Source organism: Tamandua tetradactyla, chromosome 16, assembly GCF_023851605.1.
Source record: "Tamandua tetradactyla isolate mTamTet1 chromosome 16, mTamTet1.pri, whole genome shotgun sequence".
Lineage (NCBI taxonomy): Eukaryota > Metazoa > Chordata > Mammalia > Pilosa > Myrmecophagidae > Tamandua > Tamandua tetradactyla.
The window spans coordinates 60245942-60261300 of record NC_135342.1 but is presented as its reverse complement, the minus strand read 5'-3'; the positions used below and the strand labels follow the sequence as shown (position 1 = coordinate 60261300).

Here is a 15359-nt window from a genome sequence, read left to right as displayed (position 1 = left end):
TAAATTGTGCATAAACTGATGAAATTGAGTATTGACCAACACATGCTTTTTGTGTTTCTCAGAATGGCTTCCCTCCAGACACTGCTGTGCCCATGTGAATAGGTGTGCTGTGGGAATTAAATTCTATGGTCACATAACATATGTTTGGGAATCACTGTACCAAATAAAGGAAAATAGGTTTTTACTGTGAGGCTCTCAGAATTGTTAATATGCTGATGTGCTTTGAGTATCCCAAGACCAGTGATATAGCTACAGAAATAGCATGGGGCTCAGCATGAGAAAAGGCAATGCTGTGTGTCTCTGGGGACCACAGTTACTCATACATCTGTGAATGCAGGGTTGCTTCTCTGTAAACTGAAAGGGTCAGATTGCAATAATAGTTCCAAGCCTAATTTTTTTTTTTTTTAAAGCATAGAAGAAATATTTTCCCAATGTATAAACCAGGATGATGGTTCTCAAACTATATTCTCTGGAACTTTATTTCAGGAGGTTATTAACAGGTATTTTGTTTTTTGGTCAGAAAAGTTTGGAAACTACTGCTGTTGGAAATAAAAACATAAAAACAGATACTTTGGTGAGAGATTAGGTTCTAACCCTACTTCTACCTGACCTCCAGCCAAGTAACTCAGTTTGAAAATTGGACATTTCCTCGCACATCACACTTTCTTCTCTTGCTTTTCTTCTAAGACTACCTGAATCCATTGTTTTCAAGGAAGGCTTCCAAAACCTTCTGCTGCTGTCCAAGCCCTCAGTGGCATCTTTCAAATCCCAGCAGTACTTTTTATCTTGACATCTCCCTGGGCACTGAGTCCAGGTATCTGCTTAGCTGTTTATCTTTGTGTGTTTAATAGGGTGTGTTGACTGGGACTCAGGCTGGTAGAGCAGCCGCGTCTCAAACCTTGTTGGACACTGTGGCAGAGAATTCCCTTTTGAGAAACCAGCTCTTCGGACTGTAGTTGTGTTACCTGTACATTATTTTAAAAAAATCCTTATTTATCGAAACCCTGGATAAAATTTGTTTTGATTAAATTTCTCAGTGTTTATGACACCAATATGAAACATGATTTTAGGTATGTTTCCCAAAGAGAGGCTGTGGTGCCACGTGAGTGTGGAATGCTCACTTACTGTGATATCAGCTATGGTCTGTAACCAATGGAAAGCTGGCAGACCTACATGCCAACATTTTGTAGGTGCCGCTACAGGTTCACATTGTTGTAGATGTCTTCAAATGAATAGTCTTTTTTTTATATGGTGAAAAAATTTATATTTAGAATTAGCCAGCTAGGTTCAATTTAGATGATCCTACTTTTGTTGGCAGCAACCAAAGCACCATCATCAGGGGTCAGTCGAAAATATGCTTCCTTCTTTTCATCAGGCCAGGTCAGGTTGTGGACCTTGGCCACACCAATGTCATAGAGCTTCTGCACAGCCTGATTGTTCTGGTGCTTATTGACCTTGACATCCACACCGAACACAAGTGTGTGGTTGTCTTCAGTCTTCATGGCTGACTCAGTGGTCTGGGACAACTTGATGCTATGTTTGTTCTGTGTTTGGAGACGTAGGGTCTTGGACCAGATCTTCTTTTTCTGCATGGCCTTGGATACCTTTCAGCACTGCCTTTTTGGTCCTCAAAGCCTTTGCTTTGGCTTCAGTTTTGGGAGGTAGGGGAGGTTCCTTCTCAACTTTCAGTGCCATCTTCATGAAAAGCCAAATAGTCATTTTAGCAGCTGGTGATTTTTAAGGCTCCTGGTGTTGTTCAGGATTATGTTTTTTAAAAAATGCTGTATTTTTTTGCATATATGTATATTTTAAATTGAATTTCGTTACATCTTTTGATAAACTGATGATCAAGTGAGGTTAGAATTTGATCTAATCCTCAAAGATGTTTTCAGAGATGTTAAGAACACTGTTCTTTCCTCGGGTTCCTTGCCATCACACTAGCTAGCAAGTGGGTGCCTGCCTTAAGGCTGTAATGGACTCACTCTCTTCATTTACTATGCATCCGTGACCAGGATATAGGCTTGTGTGCTGGAGGGGAGACTTTAGAGATAAGGAACTCATCTGATAAAGAAATGGAACCAACATGGACTTGCAGAATGGTTTTCATTTTCCACTCTAGTTTCTAATCTCATTAAAAAATATTCGTGAATGGTTCAAAAAAAAAGGGTTGGCTCTTAGAGGTCATTAACTCATAATAAGCCTGATTGTTTCCAAAACATGTTTATGTACAGAATATTTAATTTTTTTCTGATGAAAAACACATATACTCATTGTAGACATTTTGGAAAATAAAGGAAACATAAATGAAAAATCTATCCACATTCCTTCCATACAGGTGGATTCATCATTAATATTTTACTGTAGATTCTTCCTGAATTTGTAATATATACATGTGATATATTTATATATACCTAGTTATATATACACATGTAGTTATGTATCTATACATATATTATAAATGAATACACATATAAACATATATATATCTTATATAGTCAAATACTATAGGAGTATTTAAAATATACAAAAAGGAAAATCTGCATGATTATCCTCCTTCCCACCAATCCTAATTGATAGAGGTATCCATTTTTACCTGTTTAATGTAAATTCAGTGTATGTAAGTGTGTATTTATATTTTTTTGTGCTTTACCAAAGAGAGCATATTTTATGCATACTATACTGCACTTTTTTTTTTTTCCTAAGTATTCTCTGGGCTTCTTTCCATGTCCATACATATACCCTCACCCATTTCTCTGCCCACAATCCCTTACTGAATATTGAGGCACTGTAGTTCATCTAACTAAGGCTCTCCTGCTGGACATTTAATATGACAGACAGTGTGTCACGGAGCATGAATTATGCAGTTATTCCTGAGGAATATAGTCACAGAGTTTCAGGGTTTAAAGGTATGTAAGCTTATAATTTTGATAAGGACTGCCAAATAGCTTTAGGATGCCATGCCAGCTTACATCCTCATTATCAGTGTGTCAGATTGCCTGCTTGCCCATCTTCTGACCAGCATGGCATAGTGCTTTACAATTTTTTTTTTAATTGTAGAACTAAAGGTTTTTTTTTATTCAACAAATAAAGGGAACTTACATTCTTGAATATTTTCCTACCACTTTGTAAAAAATTTTTATTTATGCAACATACACGCACATACATTCTTAACATACAAACATTCCATACATGGTATACAATCAATGGCTCACAATGTCATCATGTAGTTGAATATTCATCACCTTGATCATTTTTTAGAACATTTGCATCACTCCAGAAAAAGACATAAAAAGAAAAAAGAAAAAACTCTTACCACTTACCCCTCCCTCTCATTGACCACTTGTGCTTCCATCTATAGCTCTAGTAGTTTTGCTGTGTATTTTTTAGGGTTTTTGACATATAATATCAAATCATCTACAAACGGTGAGAGTTTACTTCTTCCTTTCCAATTTTGATGTCTTGTATTTCTTTTTCTTGTCTAATTGCTCTGGCTAAAACTTCCAACACAATATTGAATAGCAGTGGTGATAGTGGACATCCTTGTTTTGTTACTGATCTTAGGGGGAAAGTTTTCAGTTTTTCCCCATTGAGGATGATGTTAGCTGTGGGTTTTTCATATATTCCCTTTCTCATGTTGAGGGAAGTTCCCTTCCTTTCCTGTCCTTTGAAGTGTTTTCAACAAGAAAGAATGTTGAATTCTGTCAAATGCTTTTTCTACATCAATTGAAATGATCATGTGGTTTTATTGCTTTGATTTGTTGATATGGTATATAACATTGATTTTCTTATGTTGAACCATCCTTGCATACCTGGAGGAATCCTACTTGGTCATGATGTATAATTCTTTTAATATGCTGCTGGATTCGATTTGTGAGAATTTTGTTGAGGAATTTTGCATCTATATTCATTAGAGAGATTGGTCTGTAATTTTCTTTTCTTGTAGTATCTTTGTCTAGCTTTGGTATGAGGGTGATGTTGGCTTCATAGAATGAGTTAGGTAGCTTTTCCTCCTCTTCAATTTTTTTTAAGAGTTTGAGCAGGATTGGTACTAGTTCTTTCTTGAATGTTTGATAGAATTCACATGTGAAGCCATCTGGTCCTGGACTTTCATTTTTTGGGAGCTTCTTAATGACTAATTCAATTTCTTGTGATTGATTTGTTGAGGTCGTCTATTTCTTAAGTCAGTGTTGGTGGCTTTCTAGGAAGTTGTCCTTTTCATGTACATTGTCTAGTAGCATAAAGTTGTAATATATATGTGTGTCTAGTTTATTAGCATAAATTTGTCTATTTCTGTAGGGTCAGTGGTTATGTTTGCTCTTCCATTTATGATTTTATTTATTTGCGTCATCTCTCTTCTTCCTTTTGTCAACCTTGCTAAGGGTCCATCAATCTTATTGATTTTCTCATAGAACCAACTTTTGGTTTTGTTCATTTTCTTGATTGTTTTCATGTTCTCAATTTCATTTATTTCTGCTCTAATTTTTGTTATTTCTTTCCTTTTGCTTGCTTTGGGGTTAGTTTGCTGTTCTTTCTCTAGTTCTTCCAGGTGAACAGTTAATTCATTGATTTTTGCCCTTTATTCTTTTTTGATATAGGCATTTAGGGCAAGAAATTTCCCTCTTAGCACTGCCTTTGCTGTATCCCATCAATTTTGATATGTTGTGTTTTCATTTTCATTTGCCTCAAGATACTTACTGATTTCTTTTGTAATTTCTTCCTTGACCCACTGGTTGTTTAAGAGTGTGTTGTTGAGCCTCCATATATTTGTGAATTTTCTGGCCCTGTGCCTGTTATTGATTTCCAACTTCATTCCTTTATGATCTGAGAAAGTGTTTTGTATGATTTCAGTCTTTTTAAATTTAGTGAGTTTTGCTTTGTGATGCAGCATATGGTCTATCCTTGAGAATGATTCATGAGCACTTGAGAAAAAGTTGTATCCTGTGGTTGTGGGGTGTAATGTTCTATAAGTGTCTGTTAAGTCTAGTTCATTATTGTGTTATTCAAATTCTGTTTCTCTGTTGATCCTCTGTCTAGATATTCTGTCCATTGATGAGAGTGGGGAATTGAAGTCTTCAGCTATTATGGTAGATGTGTCCATTTCTCTTTTCAGTGTTTTCAGTATTTGCCTCATGTATTGTGGAGCACTCTGGCTTGGTGCATAAACATTTATGATTATGTCTTCTTGTTGAATTGTTCCTTTTATTAATACATAATGTCCTTCTTTATCTCTTTTAATTCTTTTATATTTGAATTCTAATTTGTTGGATATTAGTGTAGCTATTCCTGCTCGTTTCTGATTGTTGTTTGCATGAAATATCTTTTCCCAACCTTTTACTTTCAACCTATGTTTATCCTTGGGTCTAAAATGTGTCTCCTGTAGACACCATATAGATGGGTCCTGTTTTTCATTCCATTTACCAGTCTATGTCTTTTGATAATCTATTAATATTTAGTGTTATTACTGTAAGGGCAGTACTTTCTTCTACCATTTTGTCTTTTGGATTTTATATATCATATCTAATTTTGCTTCTTTTTACCTTTACGGATAGTCTTCTTTTCCACATTCTTCTCCACACTTCTCTCTCCTGTCTTTTCCTATCTGTTTCTAGTGCTTCCTTTAGTGTTTCTTGCAGAGATGATCTCTTGGTCACAAATTCTCTTGATATTTTTTTGTCTGAAAATATTTTAATTTCCCCCTCATTTTTGAAGGACAGTTTTGCTGGATATAGAATTCTTGGTTGGCAGTTTTTCTCTTTTAGTATCTTAAGTGCTTTACAGTTTTAATAAATCTAGTAGGTAAAAATTATAACTCAGTATAGTTTAATTTGCCTTTCTTTTGTTGAAAGTGAAATTGAGCATCTGTGTTATGTTTGTATTGGTCATTTATATTCCTTTGGTGATTGTCTTCTCTTATTTATTGCCCATTTGTTTTTTGAATTGTCTTTTCCATACTAATTTTTAGTTTTATTTATATTGCAGGCATTTTTATCATTAATTTTATTATTGAACTTTAAGTTGTTATTATAATGTTATGATACTGTTGTGATATTATGATCTATACTCTTAATTATTAATAATATTAACATCATTAATGTTAATAATGAAATAACGTTAATATTGATATTATAAAAATTTGTCTTTTTCCTTGCTGAATATTTGTCTTTTAATTTTTGTTGATGGTCTCTTTTCTTCATTATAGGGTTGTTGTTTTTTTCTTCATTATAGTGTTGTTTTTATTTTAGTGTATCCAAATCTGTTGGGCTTTTTTGTTTTGTGATATGCATAGGAAGGCTTTCCAAGTTCTCAAATTAATGGTATTATCCTTTATTTTCTTATGTCTTTAAATGTTTTTTTTTCCTATTCAGATTTTATGAATGTGTAATATATTTATAGATGTTATGAAGGGACTCTAACTCCCCTCCTCCCCAAATTGATAGTACTTTGAACAAACTGTTATTGAATAGTTCGTCTTTTCCCAGCTGATTTGAAGGACTTCTTTTTTGTAAACAAAATTCCCTTATATGTAGGTGGTCTAGTTTGCTACCTGCCAGAATGCAACACACCAGAGATGGATTGGCTTTTAATAAAAGGGGATTTATTTTGTAGTTCTTCAGAGGAAAGGCAGCTAACTTTCCTCTAAGGTTCTTTCTTACATGGGAAGATACGGGATGGTCTCTGCTGGCCTTCTCTCCAGGTCTCTGGGTTCCAATAACGTTCCCCAAGGTGATTTCTCTCTGCATCTCCAAAGGCCTGGGCTGAGCTGCAAGTGCTGAGATGAGGAATGCTGAGCTGCTTGGGCTGTGCTACGTTGAGCTTTCTCATTTAAGCACCACCCAATTAACTCAAACATCATTCATTGCAGCAGACATGCCTCTTAGCTGACTGTAATAAGCAACAGATGTGGTTCACGTACCATTGGCTCATGTCCACACCAACAGAACTAGGCATGTTCACCTGGCCAAGTTGACAACTGACTCTACCACAGTAGGGGTTAGTTTTTAGACGGTCCTAGACTGTTTTCATTATTTAGCATAACTTTACAGTATGTTTTAATTTCTAATAAGGCATGTCTTTTCTTATTTAGCTCACACAAAAGCTCCCTGGATAATCTCATTCTTTTTAAACTTTGGGATACAATTTTCAAATACTCCCTTTGCCCTCCCTCCAAACAAAAGAAAATAAAAAGATCATTACTTTTTTGTAATGATTTTATTCCTTTTTTTGTAAAAGATTTTATTACTTTTATTGACTAATTTAGATACTTGATATCTTTACAATATTGCACCTTCACATCCAGAAACATGGCTCAGTCTTCAGTTTAGATAGTTTCTAAAACTTTAAAAAATTTCATAGTATTCTTTTTTAAACTTTTTTATTAATTAAAAAAATTAACAAAACATTAAGATATCATTCCATTCTACATATACAATCAGTAATTCTTAATATCATCACAGTTGCACGTTCATCATTTCTTAGAACATTTGCATCGATTTTGAAAAAGAAATAAAAAGACAACTGAAAAAGAAATAAAACGATAACAGAGAAAAAAAAAAGATTATACATACCATACCCCTTACCCCTCACTTTCATTTACCACTAGCATTTCAAACTTAATTTATTTTAACATTTGTTCCCCCTATTATTTATTTTTATTCCATATGTTCTACTCTTTTGTTGATATAGTAGCTAAAAGGAGCATCAGACACAAGGTTTTCAAATTCACAGAGTCTCATTGTGAAAGCTCTATCATTGTTCAATCATCATCAAGAAACATGGCTACTGGAACACAGCTCTACATTTTCAGGCAGTTCCCTCCAGCCTCTCCGCTACATCTTGAACAACAAGGTGATATCTACTTAATGCATAAGAATAACCTCCAGAATCACCTCTTGACTCTGTTTGGAATCTCTCAGCCATTGGCACTTAATCTCATTTCACTCTTCCCCCTTTGGTCGAGAAGGTTCTCTCAATCCCTTGATGTTAATTATCAGTTCATTCTAGGGTTTTTCTCAGTCCCTTGATGCTGAGACTCAGCTCATTCCAGGATCTCTGTCCCACCTTGCAAGGAAGGTCCACATCCCTGGGAGTCATGTCCCACGCAGAGAGGGGGAGGGTGGTGAGACTGCTCGTCATGTTGGCTGGAGATAGAGGCCACATCTGAGCAACAAAAGAGGCTCTCTTGGGGGTGACTCTTAGGCCTAAATTTTAAGTAGACTTGACCTATCCTTTGTGGGGTTAAGTTTCATATGAACAAACCCCAAGACTGGGGGCTCAGCCTATAGCTTTGGTTGTCCACACTACTTGTGAGAATATCAAGAATTCAACTTGGGAAAGTTGAATTTCTCCCCACTCTCACCATTCCCCGAAGGGGGCTTGCAAATACTTTTCCAGTCACTGATCAAATCATTCTGGGATTCATCGGGGCATCACTCTGGACAAACCAACAAAATCTCATGTCCTACTGAGATTCCAAGTACTTACGAAATTCAGTCAAACTATCTACATGAGTTATATTAGGAAATGCTCTAGTCAAAATATAAATTTTGTAACAAATAAACATTTTTTGTTTTAGTCTCACACACAAGGTGACATTTTAAAGTATTAATTATCATCTATTTTCAGCACCCTGAAATAATGACATTCCTTTGTTCTTCCTCATGCAAAAACATTTTTAAAATTTGTACATTGTACATTTCACTATTATTATACACTCTAGGCATTCCTAGATTATACCATCTCGATCTTTACCATCTATCTTTCTTTCTGATTTCATTTATGTCCCCAGCCCTCCTCCCTTTATCATTCTCACATGCAGCTTCATTCAGTGTTTTAACATAAGTACGTTAGGTAGTATTGTGCTGTCCATTTCTGAGTTTTTGTATTTAGTCCTGTTGCACAATCTGTATCCCTTCAGTTCCAATTACCCAATATCTGACCCTATTTCTATCTCCTGATGGTCTCTGTTATCAAGGAAATATTCCCAGTTTATTCACTAATGTCAGTTCATATCAGTGAGACCATACAGGATTTGTCCTTTTGTTTCTGGCTAATCACACTCAGCATAATGTCCTTAAGGTCCATTCATGTTGTTACATACTTTGTAACTTTATTCTATCTTACAGCTGCATAATATTCCATCTTATGTAAATGTCACAGTTTGTTTAGTCAGCTGTGTTGATGGACATTTTGGCTATTTCCGTCTCTTGATAATTGTTAATGCTGCTATAAACATTGGTGTGTAAATGTCCATTTGTGTCCTTGGCCTCGTGTCCTTTGAGTAGAGACAGCATATAGATGGGCCCTGTTTTTAAATCCATTCTACCAGACTATGTCTTTTGATTGAATAGTTTAATCCATTAACATTCAGTGTTATTACTGCATGGGTAGTACTTTCTTCTACTATTTTGTCTTCTGGATTTTATATGTCATATCTAATTTTCCTTCTTTTTACCTTTACTCATAGTTTTCCTTTCTACACTCTTCTCCACACCTCTCTCTTCTGTCTTCGTGTCTGTCTCTAGTGTTCCCTTTAGTATTTCTTGCAGAGCTGTTCTCTTGGTCACAAATTCTCTCAGTGATTTTTTTGTCTGAAAATGTTTTAATTTCTCCCTCATTTTTTTTTTTTTTATTTTTTTATTAACGGAAAGAAAAAAAGAAAAAAAAAAAGAAATTAACACAACATTTAGAAATCATACCATTCTACATATGCACTCAGTAATTCTTAACATCATCACATAGATGCGTGATCATTGTTTCTTAGTACATTTGCATCGGTTTAGAGAAACTAGCAACACAACAGAAAAAGACATAAAATGTTAATATAAAGAAAAGAAATAAAAGTAGTAATAATAGTAAAAAACAGCAACAACAAACAAACCAACAAGCAAACAAAAACAAAAAAAACCCTATAGCTCAGATGCAGCTTCATTCAGTATTTTAACATGATTACTTTACAATTAGGTATTATTGTGCTGTCCATTTTTGAGTTTTTGTATCTAGTGCTGTTGCACAGTCTGTATCCCTTCAGCTTCAATTACCCATTGTCTTACCCTGTTTCTAACTCCTGCTGAACTCTGTTACCAATGACATATTTCAAGTTTATTCTCGAATGTCCGTTCACATCAGTGGGACTATACAGTATTTGTCCTTTAGTTTTTGGCTGGATTCACTCAGCATAATATTCTCTAGGTCCATCCATGTTATTACATGGTTCATAAGTTTATCTTGTCTTAAAGCTGCATAATATTCCATCGTATGTATATACCACAGTTTGTTTAGCCACTCTTCTGTTGATGGAGATTTTGGCTGTTTCCATCTCTTTGCAATTGTAAATAACGCTGCTATAAACATTGGTGTGCAAATGTCCGTTTGTGTCTTTGCCCTTAAGTCCTTTGAGTAGATACCTAGCAATGGTATTGCTGGGTCGTATGGCAATTCTATATTCAGCTTTTTGAGGAACCGCCAAACTGCCTTCCACAGTGGTTGCACCCTTTGACATTCCCACCAACAGTGGATAAGTGTGCCTCTTTCTCCGCATCCTCTCCAGCACTTGTCATTTTCTGTTTTGTTGATAATGGCCATTCTGGTGGGTGTGAGATGATATCTCATTGTGGTTTTGATTTGCATTTCTCTAATGGCCAGGGACATTGAGCATCTCTTCATGTGCCTCTTGGCCATTTGTATTTCCTCTTCTGGTAGGTGTCTGTTCAAGTCTTTTTCCCATTTTGTAATTGGGTTGGCTGTCTTTTTGTTGCTGAGATGAACAATCTCTTTATACATTCTGGATACTAGACCTTTATCTGATATGTCGTTTCCAAATATTGTCTCCCATTGTGTAGGCTGTCTTTCTACTTTCTTGATGAAGTTCTTTGATGCACAAAAGTGTTTAATTTTGAGGAGCTCCCATTTATTTATTTCCTTCTTCAGTGTTCTTGCTTTAGGTTTAAGGTCCATAAAACCACCTCCAGTTGTAAGATCCATAAGATATCTCCCAACATTTTCCTCTAACTGTTTTATGGTCTTAGACCTAATGTTTAGATCTTTGATCCATTTTGAGTTAACTTTTGTATAGGGTGTCAGAGATGGGTCTTCTTTCATTCTTTTGCATATGGATATCCAGTTCTCTAGGCACCATTTATTGAAGAGACTGTTCTTGTCCCAGGTGAGTTGGCTTGACTGCCTTATCAAAGATCAAATGTCCATAGATGAGAGGGTCTATATCTGAGCACTCTATTTGATTCCATTGGTCGATATATCTATCTTTATGCCAATACCATGCTGTTTTGACCACTGTGGCTTCATAATATGCCTTAAAGTCAGGCAGCGCGAGACCGCCAGCTTCGTTTTTTTTCCTCAAGATGTTTTTAGCAATTCAGGGTACCCTGCCCTTCCAGATAAATTTGCTTATTGGTTTTTCTATTTCTGAAAAATAAGTTGTTGGGATTTTGATTGGTATTGCATTGAATCTGTAAAGCAATTTAGGTAGGATTGACATCTTAACTATATTTAGTCTTCCAATCCATGAACACGGTATGCCCTTCCATCTATTTAGGTCTTCTGTGATTTCTTTTAACAGTTTTTTGTAGTTTTCTTTATATAGGTTTTTTGTCTCTTTGGTTAAATTTATTCCTAGGTATTTTATTCTTTTAGTTGCGATTGTAAATGGGATTCGGTCCTTGATTTCCGCCTCAGCTTGTTCATTACTAGTGTATAGAAAAGCTACAGATTTTTGAATGTTGATCTTGTAGCCTGCTACTTTGCTGTACTCATTTATTAGCTCTAGTAATTTTGTTGTGGATTTTTCTGGGTTTTCTACATATAGTATCATATCGTCTGCAAACAGTGATAGTTTTACTTCTTCCTTTCCAATTTTGATGCCTTGTATTTCTTTTTCTTGCCTAATTGCTCTGGCTAGAACTTCCAACACAATGTTGAATAATAGTGGTGATAGTGGACATCCTTGTCTTGCTCCTGATCTTAGGGGGAAAGTTTTCAATTTTTCCCCATTGAGTATGATATTAGCTGTGGGTTTTTCATATATTCCCTCTATCATTTTAAGGAAGTTCCCTTGTATTCCTATCTTTTGAAGTGTTTTCAGCAGGAAAGGATGTTGAATCTTGTCAAATGCCTTCTCTGCATCAATTGAGATGATCATGTGATTTTTCTGCTTTGATTTGTTGATATGGTGTATTACATTAATTGATTTTCTTATGTTGAACCATCCTTGCATACCTGGGATGAATCCTACTTGGTCATGATGTATAATTCTTTTAATGTGTTGTTGGATGCAATTTGCTAGAATTTTATTGAGAATTTTTGCATCTGTATTCATTGGAGAGATTGGTCTGTAGTTTTCTTTTTTTGTAATATCTTTGCCTGGTTTTGGTATGAGGATGATGTTGGCTTCATAGAATGAATTAGGTAGTTTTCCCTCCACTTCGATTATGTTGAACAGTTTGAGGAGAGTAGGTAATAATTCTTTCTGGAATGTTTGATAGAATTCACATGTGAAGCCGTCTGGTCCTGGACTTTTCTTTTTAGGGAGCTTTTGAATAACTAATTCAATCTCTTTACTTGTGATTGGTTTGTTGAGGTCGTCTGTTTCTTCTTGAGTCAAAGTTGGTTGTTCATGTCTTTCCAGGAACCTGTCCATTTCTTCTAAATTGTTGTATTTATTAGCGTAAAGTTGTTCATAGTATCCTGTTATTACCTCCTTTATTTCTGTGAGGTCAGTAGTTATGTCTCCTCTTTCATTTCTAATCTTATTTATTTGCATCCTCTCTCTTCTTCTTTTTGTCAATCTTGCTAAGGGCCCATCAATCTTGTTGATTTTCTCATAGAACCAACTTCTGGTCTTATTGATTTTCTCTATTGTTTTCATGTTTTCAATTTCATTTATTTCTGCTCTAATCTTTGTTATTTCTTTCCTTTTGCTTGCGTTGGGATTAGTTTGCTGTTCTTTCTCCAGTTCTTCCAAGTGGACAGTTAATTCCTGAATTTTTGCCTTTTCTTCTTTTCTGATAAAAGGCATTTAGGGCAATAAATTTCCCTCTTAGCACTGCCTTTGCTGCGTCCCATAAGTTTTGATATGTTGTGTCTTCATTTTCCTTTTCCTCTAGGTATTTACTAATTTCTCTTGCAATTTCTTCTTTGACCCAGTCGTTGCTTAGGAGTGTGTTGTTGAGCCTCCATGTATTTATGAGTTTTCTGGCACTGCGCCTATTATTGATTTCCAACTTCATTCCTTTATGATCCGAGAAAGTGTTGTGTATGATTTCAATCTTTTTAAATTTGTTAAGACTTGCTTTGTGACCCAGCATATGGTCTATCTTTGAGAATGATCCATGAGCACTTGAAAAAAAGGTGTATCCTGCTGTTGTGGGATGTAATGTCCTATAAATGTCTGTTAAGTCAAGCTCATTTATAGTAATATTCAGGTTCTCTATTTCTTTATTGATCCTCTGTGTAGATGTTCTGTCCATTGATGAGAGTGGTGAATTGAAGTCTCCAACTATTATGGTATATGTGTCTATTTCCCTTTTCAGTGTTTGCAGTGTATTCCTCACGTATTTTGGGGCATTCTGGTTTGGTGCGTAAATATTTATGATTGTTATGTCTTCTTGCTTAATTGTTCCTTTTAATAGTATATAGTGTCCTTCTTTGTCTCTTTTAACTGTTTTACATTTGAAGTCTAACTTGTTGGATATTAGTATAGCCACTCCTGCTCTTTTCTGGTTGTTATTTGCATGAAATACCTTTTCCCAACCTTTCACTTTCAACCTATATTTATCTTTGGGTCTAAGATGTGTTTCCTGTAGACAGCATATAGAAGGATCCTGTTTTTTAATCCATTCTGCCAGTCTGTGTCTTTTAATTGGGGAATTCAGTCCATTGAAATTTAGAGTTATTACTGTTTGGATAATATTTTCCTCTAACATTTTGCCTTTTGTATTATATATATCATATCTGACTTTCCTTCTTTCTACACTTTTCTCCATGTCTCTCTCTTCTGTCTTTTTGTATCTGACTCTAGTGCTTCCTTTAGTATTTCTTGCAGAGCTGGTCTCTTGGTCACAAATTCTCTTAGTGACTTTTTGTCTGAGAATGTTTTAATTTCTCCCTCATTTTTGAAGGAGAATATTGCTGGATATAGGAGTCTTGGCTGGCAGTTTTTCTCTTTTAGTAACTTAAATATATCATCCCACTGTCTTCTAGCTTCCATGGTTTCTGCTGAGAAATCTACACATAGTCTTATTGGGTTTCCCTTGTATGTGACGGATTGTTTTTCTCTCGCTGCTTTCAAGATCCTCTCTTTCTCTTTGACCTCTGACATTCTAACTAGTAAGTGTCTTGGGGAACGCCTATTTGTGTCTAATCTCTTTGGGGTGCGCTGCACTTCTTGGATCTGTAAATTTAGGTCTTTCATAAGAGTTGGGAAATTTTCAGTGATAATTTCTTCCATTAGTTTTTCTCCTCCTTTTCCCTTCTCTTCTCCTTCTGGGATACCCACTACACGTATATTTGTACGGTTCACATTGTCCTTGAGTTCCCTGATACCTTGTTCAAATTTTTCCATTCTTTTCCGGATAGTTTCTGTTTCTTTTTGGAATTCAGATGTTTCATCCTCCAAATCACTAATTCTATCTTCTGTTTCTTTAAATCTGTCGTTGTAGGTATCCATTGTTTTTTCCATCTTTTCTACTTTATCTTTCACTTTCATAAGTTCTGTGATTTGTTTTTTCATTTTTTCTGTTTCTTCTTTATGTTTAGCCCATGTCTTCTTCATGTCCTCCCTCAATTTATCGATTTCGTTTTTGAAGAGGTTTTCCATTTCTGTTCGTATATTCAACATTAGTTGTTTCAGCTCCTGTATCTCATTTGAACTATTGGTTTCTTCGTTTGACTGGGCCATATGTTCAATTTTCTGAGCGTGATCCGTTATCTTCTGCTGGCGTCTGGGCATTTAGTCAGATTTCCCTGGGTGTTCGACCCCACAGGTTGAAAGATTTTTCTGTGCAATCTCTGGGTTCTGTTTTTCTTATCCTGCCCAGTAGGTGGCGCTCGTGGCACACGTTTGTCTACGGGTTCCACCAGTGAAAGTTGCTGTGGGTCCTTTAACTCTGGAAAATTCTCGCTGTAGGGGAGGTTCAGCAGCCGAAGCGTCTTGGAAGAATGCCAGCCGGCCTGGGGTTCCGAATGCGGGGAGGGTCGCCGGCCGCCGCAGCACGGGAGAGCGTCCGGCCGAATTAGCTAGTCGGCCCGGGGCACCACGCGTGGCAGGAGGGCGCCAGCTTTCGCAGCCCGGGAGAGTGCACTATTCCTAGCCGACGGGGAGTCACGTGTTTGGAAGGGATCCCCCG

At 36.1% G+C, this 15359-nt stretch overlaps 1 protein-coding gene across 6 annotated transcripts in view; it reads left to right on the top strand.

Annotated features, from left to right (window-relative positions):
- CMTM4 (CKLF like MARVEL transmembrane domain containing 4) overlaps positions 1-15359 on the top strand; it is a 115943-nt gene that overhangs the window by 40913 nt on the left and 59671 nt on the right. The window lies entirely within an intron of this gene.